Source organism: Phalangium opilio, unplaced genomic scaffold, assembly GCF_054372755.1.
Source record: "Phalangium opilio isolate 3A_F unplaced genomic scaffold, DU_Popi_V2 ptg000217l_1, whole genome shotgun sequence".
Classification (NCBI taxonomy): Eukaryota; Metazoa; Arthropoda; class Arachnida; order Opiliones; family Phalangiidae; genus Phalangium; species Phalangium opilio.
Window position 1 is genome coordinate 14532627 of NW_028324218.1, and position 8874 is coordinate 14541500.

An 8874-nucleotide genomic window follows, 5' to 3' on the forward strand; every position below is an offset into this window, starting at 1 on the left:
AAATTATTTGCTTCAGGAAAAATTCCCTAGCTGCTTGAATATGAGCCGAAATAGCTCAGTTGGGAGAGCGTTAGACTGAAGATCTAAAGGTCCCTGGTTCGATCCCGGGTTTCGGCAACACGAGAGCTTTTTGGGTCGTGTATCTTAAGGTAAATTACTTTCTTCAGGAAAAATTCCCTAGCTGCTTGAATATGAGCCGAAATAGCTCAGTTGGGAGAGCGTTAGACTGAAGATCTAAAGGTCCCTGGTTCGATCCCGGGTTTCGGCATCACGAGAGCTTTTTGGGTCGAGTATCTTAAAGTAAATTATTTGCTTCAGGAAAGTTTACCTGGTTGCATGAATGAGAGCCGAAATAGCTCAGTTGGGAGAGCGTTAGACTGAAGATCTAAAGGTCCCTGGTTCGATCCCGGGTTTCGGCAACATGAAAGCTTTTTGGGTCGTGTACATTAAAGTAAACTGCTTTCCCAAAGAAAGTGTCCCTGGTTACATGAAAAAGAGCCGAAATAGCTTAGTTGGGAGAGCGTTAGACTGAAGATCTAAAGGGTCCCTGGTTCGATCCCGGGTTTCGGCAACAGCAGAAGTGTTTGGATCGTGTCTCTTAAAGTAAATTATTTTCTTCAGGAAAAATTCCCTAGCTGCTTGAACAAGAGCCGAAATAGCTCAGTTGGAAGAGCGTTAGACTGAAGATCTAAAGGTCCCTGGTTCGATCCCGGGTTTCGGAAATACGAGAGCTTTTTGGGTCGTGTATCTTAAAGTAAATTACTTGCTTCAGGAAAAATTCCCTAGCTGCTTGAATATGAGCCGAAATAGCTCAGTTGGGAGAGCGTTAGACTGAAGATCTCAAGGTCTTTGGTTCGATCCCGGGTTTCGGCAACACGAGAGCTTTTTGGGTCGTGTACCTTAAGGTAAATTATTTTCTTCAGGAAAAATTCCCTAGCTGCTTGAATGTGAGCCGAAATAGCTCAGTTGGGAGAGCGTTAGACTGAAGATCTAAAGGTCCCTGGTTCGATCCCGGGTTTCGGCAACATGAAAGCTTTTTGGGTCGTGTACATTAAAGTAAACTGCTTTCCCAAGGAAAGTGTCCCTGGTTACATGAAAAAGAGCCGAAATGGCTTAGTTGGGAGAGCGTTAGACTGAAGATCTAAAGGGTCCCTGGTTCGATCCCGGGTTTCGGCAACAGCAGAAGTGTTTGGATCGTGTCTCTTAAAGTAAATTATTTTCTTCAGGAAAAATTCCCTAGCTGCTTGAACAAGAGCCGAAATAGCTCAGTTGGAAGAGCGTTAGACTAAAGATCTAAAGGTCCCTGGTTTGATCCCAGGTTTCGGCAATATGAAATCTTTTTGGATAGTATATCTTAAAGTAAATTATTTGCTTCAGGAAAAATTCCCTAGCTGCTTGAATGTGAGCCGAAATAGCTCAGTTGGGAGAGCGTTAGACTGAAGATCTAAAGGTCCATGGTTCGATCCCGGGTTTCGGCAACACGAGAGCTTTTTGGGTCGTGTATCTTAAAGTAAATTACTTGCTTCAGGAAAAATTCGATAGCTGCTTGAACAAGAGCCGAAATAGCTCAGTTGGAAGAGCGTTAGACTAAAGATCTAAAGGTCCCTGGTTTGATCCCAGGTTTCGGCAATATGAAATATTTTTGGATAGTATATCTTAAAGTAAATTATTTGCTTCAGGAAAAATTCCCTAGCTGCTTGAATGTGAGCCGAAATAGCTCAGTTGGGAGAGCGTTAGACTGAAGATCTAAAGGTCCCTGGTTCGATCCCGGGTTTCGGCAACACGGGAGCTTTTTGGGTCGTGTATCTTAAAGTAAATTACTTGCTTCAGGGAAAATTCCCTAGCTGCTTGAATATGAGCCGAAATAGCTCAGTTGGGAGAGCGTTAGACTGAAGATCTAAAGGTCCCTGGTTCGATCCCGGGTTTCGGCAACACGAGAGCTTTTTGGGTCGTCTATCTTAAATTAAATTATTTGCTTCAGGAAAAATTCCCTAGCTGCTTGAATATGAGCCGAAATAGCTCAGTTGGGAGAGCGTTAGACTGAAGATCTAAAGGTCCCTGGTTCGATCCCGGGTTTCGGCAACACGAGAGCTTTTTGGGTCGTGTATCTTAAGGTAAATTACTTTCTTCAGGAAAAATTCCCTAGCTGCTTGAATATGAGCCGAAATAGCTCAGTTGGGAGAGCGTTAGACTGAAGATCTAAAGGTCCCTGGTTCGATCCCGGGTTTCGGCATCACGAGAGCTTTTTGGGTCGAGTATCTTAAAGTAAATTATTTGCTTCAGGAAAGTTTACCTGGTTGCATGAATGAGAGCCGAAATAGCTCAGTTGGGAGAGCGTTAGACTGAAGATCTAAAGGTCCCTGGTTCGATCCCGGGTTTCGGCAACATGAAAGCTTTTTGGGTCGTGTACATTAAAGTAAACTGCTTTCCCAAAGAAAGTGTCCCTGGTTACATGAAAAAGAGCCGAAATAGCATAGTTGGGAGAGCGTTAGACTGAAGATCTAAAGGGTCCCTGGTTCGATCCCGGGTTTCGGCAACAGCAGAAGTGTTTGGATCGTGTCTCTTAAAGTAAATTATTTTCTTCAGGAAAAATTCCCTAGCTGCTTGAACAAGAGCCGAAATAGCTCAGTTGGAAGAGCGTTAGACTGAAGATCTAAAGGTCCCTGGTTCGATCCCGGGTTTCGGAAATACGAGAGCTTTTTGGGTCGTGTATCTTAAAGTAAATTATTTGCTTCCGGAAAAATTCCCTAGCTGCTTGAATGTGAGCCGAAATAGCTCAGTTGGGAGAGCGTTAGACTGAAGATCTAAAGGTCCCTGGTTCGATCCCGGGTTTTGGCAACACGCAGGCGCGTAGGAACGTTTCGAATTTTGGGGGGTACAGTCTAAACAAGGATTTGGGCGCCCCCTCCCCAAATACAAGAAAAATGTCGAAAAATACATTGAACAAGGTTGAAACATTGTACTTTAATTACACAGGGTTCGTACGGAACCTGGATAACCTGGAAAACATGGATAAGTCAGGGATATGGAAAATAGGAGCAAAAGTCAGGGATAAGCCAGGGATTTAAAAAAAAATCCTAAAAAGTCAGGGATATGTCAGGGATTTCGTTTGGTATATCAAACCATGCTTCGACCAATGCTAAATATGAGACAGGTGTGATGAAGTGGGCTCTGGTAAACACCTTAAAATGGTCAGGGATATTTCCAAAATTTGGTCAGGGATAACCTGGAAAAGTCAGGGATTTTGAAAGTAAAAATTTCGTACGAACCCTGTTACAGTGAAATGGTGAATTATTATGATTTTCCAAAATTCGGTGTCCGATAGGTGTTGGTTGTGGAAATATTTCTGCACATGAAATTTTAATCAATCTTATGAATCCTCTCTGGATATGTTTAGACAATTGCTAAGTGATTTAGTTGTTTTCAAGTCATTGTTGTTCGTAAGTCAGGGCACCAACCCTTGAGACAATTTTTAATATGAAAAATATGATTCCCTTTGTGAGACCAGGATTTCATATTAACCCCCTGATATGACTCATAAATGATAAGACCTGAAGTGTGGATAATTCTATTTTAGTGTGAATGTAAGATTCATGAAAGTGCGTTACATCGCACCTTGATCTAATTAAATACTGAAGGGCTCACGCAGAAGGCGAAAAGGCTAATAATTGAAAAAAACCATAAGCAAAAAAGACTTAAAAGGGACTGAAAATTACCAAATCAAGCTATTTAAAAGGGTCGGGTAGGAAAAGCGGTTTTTCAGTGAAAACCGATTTTTATAATTAAAGATATTTAAAGGTCTGTGAACTTAATCTGAGAGCTTTGACATTTCAGATCTCAGGCGAAATTAAATTGAAGTGCAGCTCAGAATTCAAAGTAATTGCTATCATTTCAAATAAAATCTTCAATAGTTCTTTAAATTTAATTATGCGAAAATCTCCTGAGCGAGCGAAGCGAGCTCCGCGATATTTTATCTGAACAAATGAGATGTCGCTAATTCTACGTTTCAAGCGTCATACAGCTGGGATTATAAATAATTACTCCAAAATCCCAAAAATATAAGAATATTAGTGAAATTATGGGATAAAATAGGATAATTTCTAAAATATTCTCACTTCAGTATAATTTTGACGCCCTTTGAATATAAATTTGGCGCCCTTTCTGACCTATTTAGGCGCCCTAGTAAAATTTTAGGGGGGTACAATGTACCCTTGTACCCCCCCCGTTCCTACGCCACTGGCAACACGAGAGCTTTTTGGGTCGTGTATCTTAAAGTAAATTATTTGCTTCAGGAAAAATTCCCTAGCTGCTTGAATATGAGCCGAAATAGCTCAGTTGGGAGAGCGTTAGACTGAAGATCTAAAGGTCCCTGGTTCGATCCCGGGTTTCGGCAACACGAGGGCATTTTGGGTCGTGTACCTTAAGGTATATTACTTTCTTCAGGAAAAATTCCCTAGCTGCTTGAATATGAGCCGAAATAGCTCAGTTGGGAGAGCGTTAGACTGAAGATCTAAAGGTCCCTGGTTCGATCCCGGGTTTCGGCATCACGAGAGCTTTTTAGGTCGAGTATCTTGAAGTAAATTATTTGCTTCAGGAAATTTTACCTGGTTGCATGAATAAGAGCCGAAAAGCTCAGTTGGGAGAGCGTTAGACTGAAGATCTAAAGGTCCCTGGTTCGACCCCGGGTTTCGGCAACACGAGAGTTTTTTGGGTCGTGTACCTTAAGGTAAATTACTTTCTTCAGGAAAAATTCCCTAGCTGCTTGAATATGAGCCGAAATAGCTCTGTTGGGAGAGCGTTAGACTGAAGATCTAAAGGTCCCTGGTTCGATCCCGGGTTTCGGCAACTCGAGAGCTTTTTGGGTCGTGTACCTTAAGGTAAATTACTTTCTTCAGGAAAAATTCCCTAGCTGCTCGAAAATGAGCCGAAATAGCTCAGTTGGGAGAGCGTTAGACTGAAGATCTAAAGGTCCCTGGTTCGATCCCGGGTTTCGGCAACAGCAGAGGTGTTTGGATCGTGTATCTTAAGGTAAATTATTTTCTTCAGGAAAAATTCCCTAGCTGGTTGAATATGAGCCGAAATAGCTCAGTTGGGAGAGTGTTAGACTGAAGATCTAAAGGTCCCTGGTTCGATCCCGGGTTTCGGCATCACGAGAGCTTTTTGGGTCGAGTATCTTAAAGTAAATTATTTGCTTCAGGAAAGTTTACCTGGTTGCATGCATAAGAGTCGAAAAGCTCAGTTGGGAGAGCGTTAGACTGAAGATCTAAAGGTCCCTGGTTCGATCCCGGGTTTCTGCAACAGCAGAGGTGTTTGGATCGTGTACCTTAAGGTAAATTATTTTCTTTAGGAAAAATTCCCTAGCTGCTTCAATATGAGCCGAAATAGCTCAGTTGGGAGAGCGTTAGACTGAAGATCTAAAGGTCCCTGGTTCGATCCCGGGTTTCGGCAACACGAGAGCTTTTTGGGTCGTGTATCTTAAAGTAAATTACTTGCTTCAGGAAAAATTTCCTAGCTTCTTGAATGTGAGCCGAAATAGCTCAGTTGGGAGAGCGTTAGACTGAAGATCTAAAGGTCCCTCGTTCGATCCCGGGTTTCGGCAACATGAAAGCTTTTTGGGTCGTGTACATTAAAGTAAACTGCTTTCCCAAGGAAAGTGTCCCTGGTTACTTGAAAAAGAGCCGAAATGGCTTAGTTGGGAGAGCGTTAGACTGAAGATCTAAAGGGTCCTTGGTTCTATCCCGGGTTTCGGCAACAGCAGCGTGTGTTTGGATCGTGTCTCTTAAAGTAAATTATTTTCTTCAGGAAAAATTCCCTAGGTGCTTGAACAAGAGCCGAAATAGCTCAGTTGGAAGAGCGTTAGACTAAAGATCTAAAGGTCCCTGGTTTGATCCCAGGTTTCGGCAATATGAAATCTTTTTGGATAGTATATCTTAAAGTAAATTATTTGCTTCAGGAAAAATTCCCTAGCTGCTTGAATGTGAGCCAAAATAGCTCAGTTGGGAGAGCGTTAGACTGAAGATCTAAAGGTCTTTGGTTCGATCCCGGGTTTCGGCAACACGAGAGCTTTTTGGGTCGTGTACCTTAAGGTAAATTATTTTCTTCAGGAAAAATTCCCTAGCTGCTTGAATGTGAGCCGAAATAGCTCAGTTGGGAGAGCGTTAGACTGAAGATCTAAAGGTCCCTGGTTCGATCCCGGGTTTCGGCAACATGGAAGCTTTTTGGGTCGTGTACATTAAAGTAAACTGCTTTCCCAAGGAAAGTGTCCCTGGTTACATGAAAAAGAGCCGAAATGGCTTAGTTGGGAGAGCGTTAGACTGAAGATCTAAAGGGTCCCTGGTTCGATCCCGGGATTCGGCAACAGCAGAAGTGTTTGGATCGTGTCTCTTAAAGTAAATTATTTTCTTCAGGAAAAATTCCCTAGCTGCTTGAACAAGAGCCGAAATAGCTCAGTTGGAAGAGCGTTAGACTAAAGATCTAAAGGTCCCTGGTTTGATCCCAGGTTTCGGCAATATGAAATCTTTTTGGATAGTTATCTTAAAGTAAATTATTTGCTTCAGGAAAAATTCCCTAGCTGCTTGAATGTGAGCCGAAATAGCTCAGTTGGGAGAGCGTTAGACTGAAGATCTGAAGGTCCCTGGTTCGATCCCGGGTTTCGGCAACACGAGAGCTTTTTGGGTCGTGTATCTTAAAGTAAATTACTTGCTTCAGGAAAAATTCTCTAGCTGCTTGAATATGAGCCGAAATAGCTCAGTTGGGAGAGCGTTAGACTGAAGATCTGAAGGTCCCTGGTTCGATCCCGGGTTTCGGCAACACGAGAGCTTTTTGGGTCGTGTACCTTAAGGTAAATTACTTTCTTCAGGAAAAATTCCCTAGCTGCTTGAATATGAGCCGAAATAGCTCAGTTGGGAGAGCGTTAGACTGAAGATCTAAAGGTCCCTGGTTCGATCCCGGGTTTCGGCATCACGAGAGCGTTTTGGGTCGAGTATCTTAAAGTAAATTATTTGCTTAGGAAAGTTTACCTGGTCGCATGAATAAGAGCCGAAAAGCTCAGTTGGGAGAGCGTTAGACTGAAGATCTGAAGGTCCCTGGTTCGATCCCGGGTTTCGGAAATACGAGAGCTTTTTGGGTCGTGTATCTTAAAGTAAATTATTTGCTTCCGGAAAAATTCCCTATCTGCTTGAATGTGAGCCGAAATAGCTCAGTTGGGAGAGCGTTAGACAGAAGATCTAAAGGTCCCTGGTTCGATCCCGGATTTCGGCAACATGAAAGCTTTTTGGGTCGTGTACATTAAAGTAAACTGCTTTCCCAAGGAAAGTGTCCCTGGTTACATGAAAAAGAGCCGAAATAGCTCAGTTGGGAGAGCGTTAGACTGAAGATCTAAAGGTCCCTGGTTCGATCCCGGGTTTCGGCAACACGAGAGCTTTTTGGGTCGTGTATCTTAAAGTAAATTACTTGCTTCAGGAAAAATTCCCTAGCTGCTTGAATATGAGCCGAAATAGCTCAGTTGGGAGAGCGTTAGACTGAAGATCTAAAAGTCTTTGGTTCGATCCCGGGTTTCGGCAACACGAGAGCTTTTTGGGTCGTGTACCTTAAGGTAAATTATTTTCTTCAGGAAAAATTCCCTAGCTGCTTGAATGTGAGCCGAAATAGCTCAGTTGGGAGAGCGTTAGAGTGAAGATCTAAAGGTCCCTGGTTCGATCCCGGGTTTCGGCAACATGAAAGCTTTGTGGGTCGTGTACATTAAAGTAAACTGCTTTCCAAAGGAAAGTGTCCCTGGTTACTGTTACGTATGATTAGAGTGACGTCACTCGGTAGAGGGCGATAAGATTAATCCGACTTGTAATGTAATCAAACATCACATTAAAATATCAGAAGCGTTATCGTTCTCACTAAAGCTAGTTGTCTATTTAATCAAGCGCCACTGTTATCAAACACAACATGGTGTCAGAAGTGGGGTCTCGCGCTATTTAAAAAACAGGGTCTTTATCTTAAACAGTTGAGTTTAATATACGCTACGGGTCATATTTCCCACCGCTTAAACCCTCGTTGCAGTCGCGTTTTTTTTATCACTGAATAGACATGCCAGACGTATCACCAACACACCAGCCCCAACCATGACCATGCCAAACCTGCCTGTCGCCATCGACACTCTGTATGGTCGTTCGGCGCGCCGTCCATTTCGTACGGGTATAACCTCCGGCTCCCATTGGCGTCGGCAATCTCTGTCACCTGCCCCAAGACGATCTAGTTCGTCATATCGCAACAATCCACGGTCCTCTTCCACCAATACAACACGACAGGGGTCCTCTAGATATAATCAATCGTTTCGAGCCAACACCCCATGCCAAAGATGTGGTTTAACTCATCAACATCGAGCTTGTCCTGCCCACGGTTCAATCTGTACTAAATGTGGCGGAATAAACCATTGGGCTCGAGTCTGCGTGGCCTCCTTTTCTCTTCAAGAAGCAGAGGCACTATATAACCAAGAATCCAATCAATACGAACTCGTGGAACATAGCTATCAAGATTATCCGACAGTCCAGCAAACTGAAACGGGAATCTATCACTTGCAAAGACGGGGACCGGTCGAGGAACTCCAAGACACTGAACCATTCTTCATTGAACTCATAACCATAAACGCTACGTCTGTCAAGAACACAAGCCAAGAATGGATGACAAGGATAACTGTCCACCAAGAAGATGTAAATTTTAAAATGGATACTGGCTCCCAGGTCAATGTCCTACCACACTCCCTCTATAAGAAGTTATTCAACCCACCACCCATCACTCCGACATCCAAGATTGTGATGTCCTATACAGGACATAGAGTACCAATGCTAGGATCAACCAACCTGATGACTATCTCTGAAAATT

The 8874-nt window shown here is 43.0% G+C and overlaps 25 non-coding genes across 25 annotated transcripts; all 25 read left to right on the forward strand.

The window, feature by feature from the left end:
- The first annotated feature begins 44 nt into the window (after nucleotides 1-44).
- TRNAF-GAA (transfer RNA phenylalanine (anticodon GAA)) lies at nucleotides 45-117 on the forward strand. Its single transcript has one exon. It is a non-coding gene; the product is annotated as a tRNA-Phe (tRNA).
- Nucleotides 118-195: 78 nt separating this feature from the next.
- On the forward strand, nucleotides 196-268 carry TRNAF-GAA (transfer RNA phenylalanine (anticodon GAA)). The gene has a single exon. It is a non-coding gene; the product is annotated as a tRNA-Phe (tRNA).
- A 78-nt stretch (nucleotides 269-346) lies between these two features.
- TRNAF-GAA (transfer RNA phenylalanine (anticodon GAA)) lies at nucleotides 347-419 on the forward strand. Its single transcript has one exon. It is a non-coding gene; the product is annotated as a tRNA-Phe (tRNA).
- Nucleotides 420-951: 532 nt separating this feature from the next.
- On the forward strand, nucleotides 952-1024 carry TRNAF-GAA (transfer RNA phenylalanine (anticodon GAA)). Its single transcript has one exon. It is a non-coding gene; the product is annotated as a tRNA-Phe (tRNA).
- Nucleotides 1025-1254: 230 nt separating this feature from the next.
- Nucleotides 1255-1327, forward strand: TRNAF-AAA (transfer RNA phenylalanine (anticodon AAA)). Its single transcript has one exon. It is a non-coding gene; the product is annotated as a tRNA-Phe (tRNA).
- Nucleotides 1328-1405: 78 nt separating this feature from the next.
- On the forward strand, nucleotides 1406-1478 carry TRNAF-GAA (transfer RNA phenylalanine (anticodon GAA)). The gene has a single exon. It is a non-coding gene; the product is annotated as a tRNA-Phe (tRNA).
- A 78-nt stretch (nucleotides 1479-1556) lies between these two features.
- On the forward strand, nucleotides 1557-1629 carry TRNAF-AAA (transfer RNA phenylalanine (anticodon AAA)). Its single transcript has one exon. It is a non-coding gene; the product is annotated as a tRNA-Phe (tRNA).
- A 78-nt stretch (nucleotides 1630-1707) lies between these two features.
- Nucleotides 1708-1780, forward strand: TRNAF-GAA (transfer RNA phenylalanine (anticodon GAA)). The gene has a single exon. It is a non-coding gene; the product is annotated as a tRNA-Phe (tRNA).
- A 78-nt stretch (nucleotides 1781-1858) lies between these two features.
- On the forward strand, nucleotides 1859-1931 carry TRNAF-GAA (transfer RNA phenylalanine (anticodon GAA)). The gene has a single exon. It is a non-coding gene; the product is annotated as a tRNA-Phe (tRNA).
- A 78-nt stretch (nucleotides 1932-2009) lies between these two features.
- Nucleotides 2010-2082, forward strand: TRNAF-GAA (transfer RNA phenylalanine (anticodon GAA)). The gene has a single exon. It is a non-coding gene; the product is annotated as a tRNA-Phe (tRNA).
- Nucleotides 2083-2160: 78 nt separating this feature from the next.
- TRNAF-GAA (transfer RNA phenylalanine (anticodon GAA)) lies at nucleotides 2161-2233 on the forward strand. Its single transcript has one exon. It is a non-coding gene; the product is annotated as a tRNA-Phe (tRNA).
- A 78-nt stretch (nucleotides 2234-2311) lies between these two features.
- TRNAF-GAA (transfer RNA phenylalanine (anticodon GAA)) lies at nucleotides 2312-2384 on the forward strand. Its single transcript has one exon. It is a non-coding gene; the product is annotated as a tRNA-Phe (tRNA).
- Nucleotides 2385-2765: 381 nt separating this feature from the next.
- TRNAF-GAA (transfer RNA phenylalanine (anticodon GAA)) lies at nucleotides 2766-2838 on the forward strand. The gene has a single exon. It is a non-coding gene; the product is annotated as a tRNA-Phe (tRNA).
- Nucleotides 2839-4320: 1482 nt separating this feature from the next.
- Nucleotides 4321-4393, forward strand: TRNAF-GAA (transfer RNA phenylalanine (anticodon GAA)). Its single transcript has one exon. It is a non-coding gene; the product is annotated as a tRNA-Phe (tRNA).
- A 78-nt stretch (nucleotides 4394-4471) lies between these two features.
- On the forward strand, nucleotides 4472-4544 carry TRNAF-GAA (transfer RNA phenylalanine (anticodon GAA)). The gene has a single exon. It is a non-coding gene; the product is annotated as a tRNA-Phe (tRNA).
- Nucleotides 4545-4923: 379 nt separating this feature from the next.
- TRNAF-GAA (transfer RNA phenylalanine (anticodon GAA)) lies at nucleotides 4924-4996 on the forward strand. Its single transcript has one exon. It is a non-coding gene; the product is annotated as a tRNA-Phe (tRNA).
- A 78-nt stretch (nucleotides 4997-5074) lies between these two features.
- On the forward strand, nucleotides 5075-5147 carry TRNAF-GAA (transfer RNA phenylalanine (anticodon GAA)). Its single transcript has one exon. It is a non-coding gene; the product is annotated as a tRNA-Phe (tRNA).
- Nucleotides 5148-5375: 228 nt separating this feature from the next.
- Nucleotides 5376-5448, forward strand: TRNAF-GAA (transfer RNA phenylalanine (anticodon GAA)). Its single transcript has one exon. It is a non-coding gene; the product is annotated as a tRNA-Phe (tRNA).
- Nucleotides 5449-5830: 382 nt separating this feature from the next.
- On the forward strand, nucleotides 5831-5903 carry TRNAF-AAA (transfer RNA phenylalanine (anticodon AAA)). Its single transcript has one exon. It is a non-coding gene; the product is annotated as a tRNA-Phe (tRNA).
- A 229-nt stretch (nucleotides 5904-6132) lies between these two features.
- Nucleotides 6133-6205, forward strand: TRNAF-GAA (transfer RNA phenylalanine (anticodon GAA)). The gene has a single exon. It is a non-coding gene; the product is annotated as a tRNA-Phe (tRNA).
- Nucleotides 6206-6435: 230 nt separating this feature from the next.
- TRNAF-AAA (transfer RNA phenylalanine (anticodon AAA)) lies at nucleotides 6436-6508 on the forward strand. The gene has a single exon. It is a non-coding gene; the product is annotated as a tRNA-Phe (tRNA).
- Nucleotides 6509-6585: 77 nt separating this feature from the next.
- TRNAF-GAA (transfer RNA phenylalanine (anticodon GAA)) lies at nucleotides 6586-6658 on the forward strand. Its single transcript has one exon. It is a non-coding gene; the product is annotated as a tRNA-Phe (tRNA).
- A 78-nt stretch (nucleotides 6659-6736) lies between these two features.
- Nucleotides 6737-6809, forward strand: TRNAF-GAA (transfer RNA phenylalanine (anticodon GAA)). The gene has a single exon. It is a non-coding gene; the product is annotated as a tRNA-Phe (tRNA).
- Nucleotides 6810-6887: 78 nt separating this feature from the next.
- TRNAF-GAA (transfer RNA phenylalanine (anticodon GAA)) lies at nucleotides 6888-6960 on the forward strand. Its single transcript has one exon. It is a non-coding gene; the product is annotated as a tRNA-Phe (tRNA).
- Nucleotides 6961-7338: 378 nt separating this feature from the next.
- On the forward strand, nucleotides 7339-7411 carry TRNAF-GAA (transfer RNA phenylalanine (anticodon GAA)). The gene has a single exon. It is a non-coding gene; the product is annotated as a tRNA-Phe (tRNA).
- Nucleotides 7412-8874: the final 1463 nt, after the last annotated feature.